This window comes from Bos taurus, chromosome 5 (assembly GCF_002263795.3).
Source record: "Bos taurus isolate L1 Dominette 01449 registration number 42190680 breed Hereford chromosome 5, ARS-UCD2.0, whole genome shotgun sequence".
NCBI lineage: Eukaryota > Metazoa > Chordata > Mammalia > Artiodactyla > Bovidae > Bos > Bos taurus.
In genome coordinates, this window is record NC_037332.1 from 108,878,729 (window position 1) to 108,893,473 (window position 14,745).

Genomic DNA, 14,745 nt, shown 5'->3' on the forward strand with positions numbered 1-14,745 from the left:
GGGGGTGGGGTGCGGCCTGCTGAGTCTGTGTGTGCACACATGTGTGTTTCTGTGTGTGTGTGAGCATCCATGTGAGAGCCACACAGGTATGTGCTATGTATGTGTGTCAGTGTGCAGGGGGGTCATGCTCATTTGTGGGTGGGGTATAAGTGGCTGTGCCCCCAGGCTGGAGGCACTCGAACTGGCTCACGAACGTTGGGAAGCGTTCCTCCTCAGAAATATGGGGTGAAGCATGGGCCAACCCACTGGACAGTGGGTGAAAAAGTAGAAGTGACAAAAGGTAGAGTGTGGGAATTCCCCTGTGGCCCAAAGGTTGGGACTCGGCGCTTTTACTGCCGAGGGCCTAGGGCCAGCCCCTGGATGGGGAACTAGGACCCCACAGATCTCCAGTGCAGCCAAAAAAATAAATAAAAAGTAAATGCTTCCAGAGGAATCACGGGTGTGGGGGCAGGACAGTGGAGGATGGGGGTGGGAGGTGGAGGGGCTGTGAGGAAGGGAGGTGGGAAGGGGCACCCTTTCAGGGAGGAAGGCAGAGTGGACACAGCACCGACGCCCCATGGCTGCAGCCAAGCCTAGATCCTCACCAGCCCGAACACTCACAGCCTTGTGGCCTCGGCGGGTCATTTCAACACTCTGAAATCGGTTTCCTGGCCTGAGACTGGAGGTCGTAGAAACAGCACTGCGCAGGGTGCCGTGGGGTCAGAGGGGAGGCCTGTGACGGGCCGGGAGTCCCGTGTGCTCCCGACACTGTCAGCGTCACTGTCGCCAGAGGCAGGGCTGCTTGGAGTGCTGCGGTTCCCAGGGTCTGCAGCAGGAGAACCCTCTGTGGACAGTGCCCAGGGGAAGTTCTCAGCTCAGTCTAGACCGCCCAGGGCTGGTTCAAGCAGGTGGGCAGAGATGGGGAACAGGGCTGTCTCTGACTCAAAACAAAACCCAGAAAACGCTGAGAACAAATCCACAATGATGATTACTTCCCAAGACCCGCCAAAGAGCCCCTAGTGTGTCTGCTCAGCCTCTCAGTTAGCAGGGGGCCTAGGTGGGCTCCCAACTGGGGCATGGGGTGGTGTGCCCAATGTGCAGCACCCGTGCAGCACCCTCAGTTCAGTTCAATCACTCAGTCACGTCCAACTTTTTGTGACTCCATGAACCGCAGCACACCAGGCCTCCCTGTCCATCACCAACTCCCGGAGCCTACTCAAACTCATGTCCATCGAGTCGGTGATGCCATCCAACCATCTCATCCTCTGTCGTCCCCTTCTTCTCCCACTTTCAATCTTTCCCAGCATCAGGGTCTTTTCCATTGAGTCAGTTCTTTGTTGCAGGTGGCCAAAGTATTGGAGTTTCAGCTTCAGCATCAGTCCTTACAATGAATATTCAGGATTGATTTTCTTTAGGATTGACTGGTTGGATCTCCTTGCTGTCCAAAGGACTCTCAAGCGTCTTCTCCAACACCACAGTTCAAAAGCATCCATTCTTCGGTGTTCAGCTTTCTTTATAGTCCAACTCTCACATCCATACATGATTACTGGAAAAATCATAGCTTTGACTAGACGGACCTTTGTTGGTTAAGTAATGTCTCTGCTTTTTAATATGCTGTCTAGGTTGGTCATAGCTTTTCTTCCAAGGAGTGAGCATCTTTTAATTTCATGGCTCCAGTCACCATCTGCAGTGATTTCCGAGCTCCAAAAAATAAAGTCTGCCGCTGTTTCCACTGTTTTCCCATCTATTTGCCATGAAGTAATGAGACCGGATGCAATGATCTTCATTTTCTGAATGTTGAGCTTTAGCCTAACTTTTTCACTCTTCTCTTTCACTTTCTTCAAGAGGCTCTTTAGTTCTTCACTTTCTGCCATAAGAGTGGTGTCATCTGCACATCTGAGGTTATTGATATTTGTCCCAGCAATCTTGATTCCAGCTTGTGCTTCATCCAGCCCGGCATTTAGCATGATGTGCTCTGCATATAAGTTAAATAGGCAGGGTGACGATATACAACCTTGACGTACTCCCTTTTCCTATTTGGAACCAGTCTGTTGTTCCATGTCCAGTTCTAACTGTTGCTTCTTGACCTGTATACAAATTTCTCAGGAGACAGGTCAGGTGGTCTGGTATTCCCATCTATTTAAGAATTTCCCACAGTTTGTTGTGATCCACGCAGTCAAAGGCTCTGGCATAGTCAACAAAGCAAAAGTAGATGTTTTTCTGGAACTCTCTTGTTTTTTCGATGATCCAGAGGATGCTGGCAATTTGATCTCTGGTTCCTCTGCCTTTTCTAAATCCCGTGCGCCACCCTGGCCACCCCCAACCTGCTGAGCACCTGCATTAGCATCTGGAGTTGCTCCTAGGTGTGCCCACGCCAGCGCCCCGCCAGGCTTCCTCTCCCTCAACGCAAATAGAAAGATTTGGGGTGACTCCACCACAAACACGGAACCTGGCGAGTCATGTATTAAAATGCAAATGCAGGTGTCTTAAATATTTTAAAGTTGCAACACCAGAAACAGTCTGCCCCGGGGCTACCGGGATTACCTTTTAAATGCAAACGACAATAATGAATCTTTAAGTGCAGTTATTGTCAGGGTGAAGAGCTGACGCAGGCTGGAGGGAAGGGACCGACTGGGTGGGCTAGCACTTTATTAAAAAAACAACAAAAAAAAAAATCCATCAGGGCTGAGAAGAAAGAGACCGAAAGGGGACGCAAGATCCCAGGAGAGGAGATGGAAAGTTCCCGGGACAAGCCAGGGCTTCGACCGAGGACAGGATCCCAGGGTCAGTAACTCAAGGTGACACGGAGGACTTATTTCACCAGAAAACTGGGGGGGGGGGGGGGGGGGAGTTGGGGGAGATCCATCAGGGATAGAAACGGGCACAGAACTGCAAGCTCGACCGAGGATAGGAACTCAGATTAAACAGGGGCATAGGGAGCACCCTCCCCACCAGAGTTCCCTCCCCATCAGAGGCCCTCTTTCCCCACCAGAACCCCCCTTCCCCACCAGAACCCCTCCTTTCCCACCAGAGGCCCCCTCCCCAACAGAGCCCCCCCTTTCCCACCAGAGCCATCTGCCCCACTGGAGCTCCCCTTCCCCACCAGCATCCCGCCACCCCACCCCACAGGCTCCATGTGAGTCCTGACCGCAGGGACCCCGAGCAGAGTTTATTTTGATGTTCCCAGCATCTGGCTGGCTGAGTGCTCACTGATGAAGCAATGTCGAGCCTCTGAGTCTCTCCTGCTCTTCTGTTCATTCACCGAATTGTTCTGAGACCTGTTCCATGCCTGGCCCTGTGCCAGAGAGGCAGTCCTTCCCTCTGCAGCCTGTACAGAGAGGAGAGCACAGGTCAATGATTCATGACTTACACGTGTGGAAAAAATCGTATCTAGGGTCTGGAGGAATGAGACCAGTGTAGGAGGCAGAACCACCCAGGGCAGGGGAGCCGGGCAGTGTCCACAGGGAGTGACGTTTTAAATGAGACCGGGTAGGGGGGTAGAAGTGACAGAGGGAGGAGGAGCATCCTCACAGGGTGGGGGTTGTACCTGCAGAGACCTTGGGGAAGAGTGAGGAAGGGAGGGAAGGAGGGAAACAGAGGGTGTCTGGCTCCAGGCTGGACATGGCTGGGCATCCGGGGCCAACAACCCCGTTTCAGCCCAGCCTCTGTGGCTACCCAGCCCCACACCAGCTTGAAGAGCAGCCCTCGGCCTCCCTGGCGGTGCCCTCCTCACCCCCAGAGTCCCCAGGGGTGACAGTAGAGTTGTGTCACCAGATGATCTGTAGGAAGGGCCAGCCCCCTCACCCCTTCAGGAGCCTGCAGGGCACTTGCGTCATTTCTGTGTAAGGAGGCCAAGGGGGCCAAGGTTGAGAAGGGCCTCAGGCTACAGGCTGATGTGTGCGCCCTACTATAGGCTGAGCTGACCATTTTAGGTGAAGGGGAATCTGCCTGTGAACCTTCTCCAGGCAGCTGAGAACTCAGAAGAATCAGGAGAGGAGGGGGACCAGGCAGAAGTGGTCAGAGGCGGTGACCCCGTGAGTCAGAGTGTTATCGAGTGCAGAGAGCACGCTCACTCTGCTTACCGCATGACAGGCCAGGAATCCGAGAGATGAGGTGTTGAGGCAAGGAAGAGACTTTAATCAGGGAGCCGGCAGACCAAGAAGACAGCAGGCTAGAGCCTCAAAATAACCATCTTATTGGGGTCTGGATGCCAGGTTCTTTTTATAGATCAGAGAGAAAGAAGCAAGGAGGAACTAATGTCAAAAAGCAGAATAAAGAGGGAGATGCAGTGGGAAGGAAAGGGAAAGCGTTTTCAGTCTTGCAAAGCATCTCCAGGAGTATGTCCAGCCTTCAGAAGGGGTGTGTTAATCTCTTCCATTCACAGGTGGGCAGGGACAAAATATCTCTCCAGGAGCTGAACAAAAGCAGTTTGGTTTACAGTCAAGCAGAGGGGCAGGGTCCTCCAGGCAAGCCATTGAGGATGGTTATAATAGTAAAAGCAAGTCAAGGAAAACAGTTTCCAACATGGAGTCAGAACTGGCTTCCTCCCTGCAACAAGATCAGGGCACCACCTGGTTGGGAGGGGGTCAGGACCGCGGCTGAGCTGGGGCCTCCTTCTGGGGCTGGGGATTTGGCTGCAGCTCACACCACCCTGGGGTACATGGCTTGGAGGGCCTGGGGCTGGGCAGAAGGGCGGGCTCCTACAGAAAATCCGAGAGCACTTTCAGAGGCGTTGGGACCATCTCTCAGTCCAGCTGTGAGTCAGCTTCAAAAATTCCAGCTCGAGCCTCCATACCTGGAATAGACTGTCACCCAGCCAGCTGGTCACTGGCCTTAGAGACGTTAGAACTGGAGAGGAATCAGTGGTCACAGGCAGGAAATGACACCATGGGAAGCTGGTCACTGACGGCCATTGAGCACACAGCCGAATGTTGGAAAAGACCAGCAGGCCCCCAGCAGAGACAGGCTGGGTGCCTGATAGACTGTTCAGGGGGTGCTGTGCCTTATCCAGACCAGAAATCCTTCCTTCTCTGCAAACTTCATTCACATCAAGAGAAAAAAGAAGGGTGCAGAGAGGCATACTGGGCCACCCCAGGCTCAGAAAGGAAGAAGAAAGAGTAGAACATCTTCACGGCCATCTGCGGAAAGCCCCTCTGGGAGCACACCCAGGAAGCTGGTGGCCTGGCTCCATGGGCTGGATGCTCAGGATCAGGTGGGAAGGACAGGGCGTGAGAGCGGGATTTTTCTGAAAACACGTTCATGTTATTCTGACTCCTTTCAAGCATATGACTTTTTTGGGGGAGAACACAGATGTCCTTGGACCTGAGACTGTTCTGTGTTCTATAGCAGAGGGCACTCTGCCGATGTCACTAAGGTCACGGCAGGCCATGCAGGCTCGGTGTGTAGCTCTGCAGTCACAGGCCAGCCGAGAAAACACTGCTCTTTTTTTTTTTTAAGATTTATTTATTTTTAATTTTTGGCCACACCTTGCAGCATGTGAGATCTCAGTTCCCTGACCAGGGATCGAACCCACAACCCCTGCATTAGAAGGCTGAGTCTTAACCATTGGACCACCAGGGAAGTCCTGAAAACACCGTCCTTGATTGCACAAAAGGCCACCTGGTGAGCCGAGCGTGCCTGCAAGGATCCCTGCAGAATGTTTTTAAACACCGTAAAGGGGTTGTATGCTCAAGAGCAGATCCTAAAGGGCTGGGCAAAGCTGGGCCAGGGTGACCGACACACAGCTGACCCTGGGCAGCGGGGACTCAGGTGAGTACACAGCCTCCCCAGGTGCTGGCAGGGGGAGATGGAAGAGCAGCCAGCAGACACAGGACGGCCTCGGGTTAAATAAATCATGGGGCGTATGCTCACCCACGGCCCAGGGCCCAGGCCTCAGCTGTATCTTATAAACAAATAGGCGATGGTCCACATGGCCTCCCCTGCCTCCCCTTGTAGCTGCCTTTCCGTTCTCTGCCTGCTCCTGTCTCCCTGTCTTTCCCCAGGACTTGTTTGGGTTCACGTCTCTGTGGCCACCCCCAGCTCCAAGTCACAGCTTCCTGGCTGGGGCCCAGGAGACGGCCTAAGCTGAAGGTGGTGACAGCTCAGCAGGTGGGCTGCCTGGCGCCATCCACCTGGCAGAGACCTGGGCCCTGGGAGGACATTCCTAAGACCCCCTTAGCCACAGTGTGAGGTGACACTCCAGGGTAGCTGGGTGCAACGTGGGGGTGCAGCGTGAGGGAGTAGGGGGGACGTGGGAGGCCTGGAGAGGGGAGGACTCTGATGGACACACAGGCATTTTGTCTGCAGGGGGAAACCCAGGACGCAGGTGGACCACAGCTCCTCGGAGAACCCTGCCCTCCGGGAACCCCACCTGCAGGCACGGGCCAGAGGCCATGGGGGATTTCCAGAAGGAGGGCACTGAATCTGTGACACTTCCTTCTGAGGGTCTCAGGCTCTCTCTCTGCAGGAGCTTGCTGGCACTGCCATGACCAAATACCAAATGGGGGTGGGGGAGGGGTGTTACATGATGGAGATGCATTCCTCCCAGTTCCAGAGGCCGGAAGTCCAAGGTCAGGGTGTCAGAGGTTTGGTTCCTCCCTCCGCGGCTTGGAGGCGGCCACCTTCTCGCTGTGTCCTCACCTGGACCGCTGGTCTCTCTGTGTCCAAATGTTCTCTTCCTGTAAGGACGCCGGCCAGATTGGATCAGGACTCCCCCCAGGAGCCTCACTTACACTTAATCCCTCTCTGAAGGCCCTGCTCCATGTACAGCCCCTGACTCCACATACAGGAGACTCTCATCTCCATGTACAGCCCCATCTTGGGTCTCAGGGTACGAATCTGGGGACATGACCCAGCCTGGAGATGACACTATCTGGAATTCCAGCCCCAAACCTAAATGGGATGAGGAGACAGAAGTATCGACTGAGTTCGGAATGAAGCACCCTAGGCTTCCAGGAAGGGCTATCTCGTCCTCTGCTTACAGAAAGGGTCCCGTCCACGTGATGAACCCGAGCCCCTGGCAGGGCAGACGTGTCTGGTCTGAGCAGGAGGAGCTTCCTGGGAGTGGACGGTGGTCAGACACCTGGACCCCGGGCCTGAGGGAGCTCAGATTGTTGCTGGGGGCGGAGAGGCGGGGGAGGAACGAACGGACAAATTCGTAGAAAGCAACAGGAGCCTCCCGGCCATGAGTGACCCAGTTCCACTGGTGGCCAGACTTCAGGAGCTGCTGGAATCCGAAGGAGGTGGGCCACGAGGCCGGGGCTGAAGCAGCCAGGAGTCTCCAGCTGCTGCTCCTGCTATAGGTCTTTCTGTTCAAAACAGTGAAAGCTGTCAGAAGCCCTGTCACACAGATGACTCAAGATCTCAGAGTTTCATTTCAAGTTTCTAAAACCTCCAGAAAACTGCCGGGCTTGCTCTGCTCACCATCATCCCCCACTCCCCAATAACAGGTGTAAACTGACATTTTCCACCCCCAGTGTGGAGAAGAAAAGGGACTCCCTGCCACCCTGCCTTGTCTGCAGGACTCCGGAGCTCATCCCTGTAGCCTACCCCAGCCCAGCCTGCCCCTGGCTTTTTTAGGGGCCCCGGGCTCCCTCCTGGCCACACTGGCTCTGGTCCACAGGATGAGGGCAGAGGGGAAGGAAGAGGCTACAGGATTCAGGAAGGACAAATGGAATCGGACAGACGGATGAGAACTAAGGGAACTGAGGACCAGCCAGGTGGGCTGACACAAGCTTCTTTCTCCCCTGCAGTTTCCAGGTCAAGGGTCTGACCTGGCCTGGTTCCCCCTGCCTGCCTTCAACCTCGCATACCCCATACTGCCCTCTGGAAGGCCCCTGTGTTCACTCCCAGTCACAAAGCCCCTCCTGGGTCCCCAGGTGTTCTTGGGCCCCTTGATCAGGATGGGGCCTCCCTCTTTGTGGCTGGGAGTCCAGGGCAGCAACCTGGCCCTGGCGGTGGCCAAGGTGCTTTCATTTCAGGAGCTGCACAGTGAATATACACCTGCCTGAACCAAGATTAGAATTCACCTTCACTGGGAAGGTGAGGGTCCCAGGGCCCTTTTAGGGGCCATGTTGGTGGGTGGACCTCAGATTAGTAGGGCAAAATCAGGCAGGGGTCGGGGGTGGAAGGAAGGGTGTGGGGAGGGGGGGGTCGGGGAGAGTGGGGAAGCGTGGTGAGGGCAAGCTCCCTGGGCCTGGGAATCCCAATGCACTGATGCTGGTGGGTCATAGCCTCCACACATAACGTCCCCTGCGTCTCTGACTGTGACTCCAGGGCACCGTCACTTCTGCAGACATCTATCTGGCTTTAACAGGAGCAGAAGGTATCCATCAACCCTTCTTGAATTTCCAAAGAAAAGGAGCCTAAATCTGACTCCCAGGAAACACCTTCAACTCGTGCCCTTCCTCAGCTGTACCCACAACACCCAAGGCCCCACAAGGTCCACACCTAAACCTCTCTGTAATGAAACTCAGGCTGTAATCTGGAGGGCCTCTGGACCCCTAGCGGGTGGGGGAGCCCCCTCCTTGGGCGCAGTGGAGCTTAGTGATGGAGTTCTGGAGAGCGGGCAGAGGAAGGGGGCTCCCACTCTACAAGATGAGATCTCCCAGTGATAAATGTATAGTCCCCAAGGACTTCACTGTGAGGATATGTCACGTATCATCTCATTTAATCCTCCAGGAGCTATTCCCATCACAGATATGAGGAGACCAAGGAGCTGACCCAAAGGTTAATGTGCCCAGAGTCATAGGGCTGGTCAAAGGAAGGGGCCAGGTGACCCCATGGCCCTCTGGTCACCACCAGGCTATCCTACCTCCTCCGTGGATAGATGTCAAGTCTGAGGAGTTGGTGGACCACCAGCAAGAGTGACCTTGGCACCCAGGGAAGGTCGTCCTGATCTGCTGCCGAGAGCACCCAGAGCAGGTGGGAGAAGACCCAAAACCAGGTCAGGGGAGGACTTTGGAAGAATACGCCTCCAGTCCACAGGCCAAATGTTTTCATACCTCATGGAGGCATATTGATGTATCATATAATTCATCCATTTCACTATACAGTTGAATGGTTTTTAGTAAATTTATAGTCAGGTTGTGTAATAATTAACATAAATATGTTTGATAACAATCTTCATTATCCCAGTAACATTTCCCCATTTTCCAAACCTGTTTACCTGCAGGTCAAAATCTAACCCACAGATGTATTTAAGCCACCATATTTTATTTTTTAAATATTTTATTTATTTATTTGGCTATGCTGGGTCTTAGTTGCGGCTATGTGAGATCTAGTTCCCTGATCAGGGATTGACCCCAGGTCCCCTACACTGGGAGCATGGGCCACTGGGGAAGTCCCAGGGCCACCAAATTATAATTTTTTTTTAATTTGTAGCTTTTTGAAGCAAGACAATTTCATGTAGCATTTTTTTTTGTTTGTTTTTATTTTATTTTATTATTTATTTTTTTATCTTAAAAAAATTTTTTTTTCATGTAACATTTTAAAGTTTGAACTTCTCTTGAAAGATCTGCAGATTGGGCAAAACTGGACCCTCCATTCAAGGCAAAACCAGCTGCTCCTCTCAGACAAGCGTGTGACCGCCTCTCCCTCCCAGATCCTCAGCATGGGGCCCAAGAGGGTCTCCAGACCACGGCCTGACACCTGGCTCTGGGTTCAGGCAGCTGGCACAGCCGTTGTGGCTGCCCTGCTGTCACAGGATCAGTTCTCGGTTTTCTCTTAAAGGTGGCAACCTTCTCACTTGACAACCTTCCCTGAAGGCCAGGCCACCCCGCAGTTGGGTCTGTCCTCTCGCTCTCCTGCACGTGGGTTTGCTCTCTGCACACCGGGGCCTTTCTCGAATCTGGCTTCTCTCCCCAGGGACCTCATGACAGTGGCTCGGGGGACGATGCTCCTTCGTTACCATGGTTGACCTTGCTGGCCCTCCACCAACTTCTGCTCGATTCCTTTGGTTTTGTACAGAGGTAATACCTTCAGGGATTTCTTTGGAAGGACTGATGCTAAAGCTGAAACTCCAGTACTTTGGCCACCTCATGCGAAGAGTTGACTCATTGGAAAAGACTCTGATGCTGGGAGGGATTGGGGGCAGGAGGAGAAGGGGACGACAGAGGATGAGATGGCTGGGTGGCATCACTGACTCGATGGACGTGAGTCTGAGTGAACTCCAGGAGTTGGTGATGGACAGGGAGGCCTGGCGTGCTGCGATTCATGGGGTCGCAAAGAGTTGGATACGAGGGAGCGACTGATCTGATCTGAATACCTTCAGGGGAAGTGGGCCCAGCCCCAGGGGGTGAAATGTGATTGGTCAGAGCCACGTTGGGGGAGGGGGGCCTGGCTTCTTCGACAGTGACTGGTTTGGAGCAGGTGTGTGACCTGCTCTGATCAGAGCACGAGGCAACCCTGACCTTGACAGAGGGTTTTGGAGCAGACACCACCCTGCACCTTTGCCATCCTTGCTTATTGTCATAATGGTATGTTGTGGAGTTGGTGATGGACAGGGAAGCCTGGTGTGCTGCAGTTCATGGGGTTGCAAAGAGTCGGACACGACTGAGCAAATGAACTGAACTGAATAATGTGTGTAACAGTGGGCGCTGCAGCAGCCACCTTGGGTCACGAGGGCTGAGCTGAGGGGACCACAGAGAAGCTGGGACAGAGCTGTGAGAGTGTTGAGCGCCTGCCTGTCTGAACGCCTCTTCTGGACTCTTGTCGTGGAATTAGACGCCCTGCCCTTCAGGCCTCTCCTAGCTACACGTTCTGTCATTGGAAACCAAAATGATTCTGGCTGGAGAGTCAGATTCTTATCCTGGTTCTCACTGCTCGCTCAGCTCATCACCCACATTTCAGGGTGGGTTTTTCATATTTAAGACCACAGTCACCATTTTATGTTTGAATGTTTATTTATTTTTAAATCTCAAGAGCTGAGTTCTCCCTCGTCTTAAATCCAGAGTTCGTCTATACATGATAGGCCCTAAAACCCAAATCACAGAGGACTATGGGGTCAACCCAGGACTCAAACAGCAAAGGCAGGGAACCTGTCCCAGCAGGTATAGCCCCGTCAGCAGCAAGCGGGCGGAGAGGGCCTTGGCCCTGAAGACATGTGACATGACTCTGCCCTGCCAGCCTCCACCAGCTCCTCATAATCAGAGAATCCACAGTCCCTTATGTGGCAAAGCTCCAGCTGCTCCAAGCCTCACCCCACCCAGCACCTGGGGCTCCCTACTGCTGGGAGGAGGGGCAGCCCCACCTACTGGACCCAGCCCATCACTGTGTCCACAGCTCTCTCCACTACCATGAGCTCGTCTCATGGGCACCCTCTATGCCCGTGTCTCTGTCCATGGGTGCTAGTCCCTAAAACTCTTTTGTTGTTCAGTCACTCAGTTGTATCCAACTCTTTGCGACCCCGTGGACTGCAACACTCCAGGCTTTTCTGTCCTTCGCCATTTCCCGGAGCTTTCTCAAACTCACGTCCATTGAATCAGTGATGCCACCTAACCATCTCTTCCTCCATCATCCCCTTCTCCTCCTGCCTTCAATCTTTCCCAGCATCAGGGTCTTTTCTAAAACTCCTCTGTTACGTAGGATAATTATGGTGCCAGGGAAACCAAGGCTCAAGGAGTTTGAGTCACCTGCCCAAGACCAAAGCCATGGCACCCCACTCCAGTACTCTTGCCTGGAAAATCCCATAGACGGAGGAGCCTGGTAGGCTGCAGTCCATGGGGTTGCTGAGAATCGGACACGACTGAGCGACTTCACTTTCACTTTTCACTTTCATGCATTGGAGAAGGAAATGGCAACCCACCCCAGTGTTCCTGCCTGGAGAAACCCAGGGATGGGGGAGCCTGGTGGGCTGCCGTCTATGGGGTCGCACAGAGTCGGACATGACTGAAATGACTTAGCAGCAGCAGCAGCCCAAGACCAAAGAGCTTAGGCCCTGCCACACTGGGTCTGCCTGTCTCTGCATCAGCCCTGTTCCTTTGCCCCACTGCACTCAGATCCCCAGGAGCTGCTGGGAGGGGCCTTGGGCCGCAGCTCAGGGCTCTCTGGATGGCTGCTCTCTAGAGCCCTGAGTCTGAGCTTGCCTCTTAGGCCCCCAGTCTTAAAGGAGGACCCTCTGCCCTGGCACACGTCCTGAGATTTGTCGTAGGAACCTGTCTTAGGAACCAGCCCTTGTCTGCCTCCTTCTTGCCTGTCCCCCTCCCTGGAGACATCTCCCCCTGTGATAAGCCCCACCCCCCAATGATGCCTCCATTGGTAATAGAACCAGAGGCAGCACATAGGCTGTGTTCTTGCCAAGAAGCTTTAATCAGAATCTAATCAGGCCTTTGAGGTCTAACTTTCAGCTTAAAATATATAGATATATATGATTGCAAATGCACTTCTGCTTGAATCAATTTCTAGTTTCCAGTTTTATTCTTATTTTTTTTAGTTATTTTATTGGAGTATAGTTGACCCAGTTTTCTTAAACATAAGGAAGAAATTCCACCCTCACCTTTGAAATACGTTCTTTGGTCAGTGTAATGATGTCCTTTCCCACGTTCCCTGAGATTGTGGGGCGTGATGGGGGACCCAGGACAGATGTGTCCTCTGAGGACCGGGCCGTGTGTATCTGCTGTGATCCTTTGTGTCCAGCAACAACATTGGTAAATTGACAGGAATGCCATCCAAGGCCCAAGAGTCCTGGCCTGGACTTCCCTGAAGTCTAGGGTTTAAGACTATGTGCTTCCACTGAAGGAGACACAGGTTCAATCCCAGACGGGGCAACTAAGATCCCACAGGCCACATGGTGCAGCCAAAATTTTTAAAAGGGTAAAGGGGACTTTCAGTAGCTAAGACTCTGTGCTCCCAATGCAGGGAGCCTGGGTTCAATCCTTGGTAAGGGAACCAGATCCCACACGCTGCAACTAAAGATCTTGCTGGCCTCCATGAATATGGAGAATCCCGTGTGCAAATACAAATAAAATTTAAATTAAAAAGGCGAAGAGCCCGAGCCTGACTTCAGTCAAGCTCTGTCAAGCAGAGCTCAGGGATCGTGCCCGAAGGGAGGTATAGCGGTGTAAGGGGTCTGGGGGAGGGGCCCTTGTTCCATAGAAATAGCACAGGAAACGCTAAGGATTATGGTATCCTGGCCCTTCTGCCCTTTGGAGCCCCTGACCCGACAGAGGGAAGCTTCCAGAGCTCCCCAGTGATCAAAGTTTTAACCGGTCTTCGCTAGAGCATCCGGGCTCAGGGAAGCAGGCAGTCATCCACGCCAGCTGGGTTACCAGCACCATTAAGCAGGGGTTTTATGGGGCTACCTGGTCTCTGGAGGAGGAAATGGGCTATAGACAAAGAAATTAGCATTCTAAAAGGAGAAAATCCGTAAAGCAGAAAAGGACCCAGAGATCAGAGCCCCAAATCCTGCCTTTAAGCAGGATGCCCATGGAGGGGAAGTGTCTGCCCAGACCACCTAACTCGTTAGCGGCCAAGGAGGGCCTGCTGATCCTTGCTCTCACTCTCCCATCCTCAACCTCTCCAGAGAAAGGACCCCCGCCCTCCACCCACAGACCAACAGTCTCAGGTTCGTCCTTCCTCGGATTGCTCAGCCTGCTCTCTCCTTCCTGCCCATGGGCACCACGCAACCCCCGGGGCCTTGTGTCCATAGCAGAGAGCTGGGCCCTGTGGGCGTTCTGGCCACAGGAGTCATCGGGAATGATGTCCAAGCCTCTGCAACACTCACACCACCCCAGCTGCCAGGCCCAGGGCCCGAGCAACAGAGCCTCTGTCAACAGAGGGGCCCTGATTTTGAGCTCCAGAGAGAGACAGAAAGTGTCCTCTGCCACCAGACTCGTCTCGGGTGGGGGTGGGGGGTGGGGAGGGAGTTCCAGCCATGTTCTCATGTAAACAAACAGCAAGAAGGAAATAATAAGGTGGAAAAAGAGCCAAGGGGAAAAACAAGCAAACTGTGGAAATTGCACTGTGATTACAGCCGACTCTGCTGAGAGGACTGGTGTGTTTACTAACCTAGTCAAAACCAAACAATCTATGAGCCCCTGGGGAGGGGACCAGTGGGTGAGTCTGCCAGGTCTGGGGCAGTCAAAGAGGTGAGCGGTGGGGGCTTTGGGGAGAAGGAGCAGGGTTGGGGCGGTCCTGCTGGAGACTATCTGTCACCGGTTTGGTCCAGCTGATGCAAAGTCCAGGACCTAGCGGCTTTGGCCCCCAGGGACTTGGCAGCTCACAAGGGAGACAGAGCAGACAGAAGCCTGGGAATGTCTGTGCCAGTGCTAACTCGGGGGTGCTGCCCTGGACGACTCTGCCCCCAGGGAGAACCCTGCTCCCCGGTGAGGATCCTGCCTCTGGGGAGGACGCTGCCCCCATTGAGAACGCTGCCCACGCCCGCCCCCGGACCCTGTCCCCGGTGAGGACCCTGCCCCCAGGGATGGCCCTGCGCGCCCCACCCAGAGGACCCTCCCCTCCCCCGCCCCCCGGTGAGGATGCTGCCCCCGGGGAGGACGGCACACGGGTGTCTGCACTGTGAAGACAAGCATAAGGGCCCCAGAGAAACCCTTCTGAGGTGGGGGGAGGGAGGCCCCTTCCCGTCTCTCCTGGGCTGGCAATTCTGCTTTGGTGTCAGGACCTGCGGCTGAGGTAGAAGGACCGCGGGCCCCGCCGGGCGGCTTTTTCTGCTCCCAGCTGCTTCTGTCTCTCTCAGGCTCCTGGACACAAACAGCTGAGCAGATAAACAAGTCTGCAGCTGCTCCTCCTCCTCCTCCCCCGACAGCAACG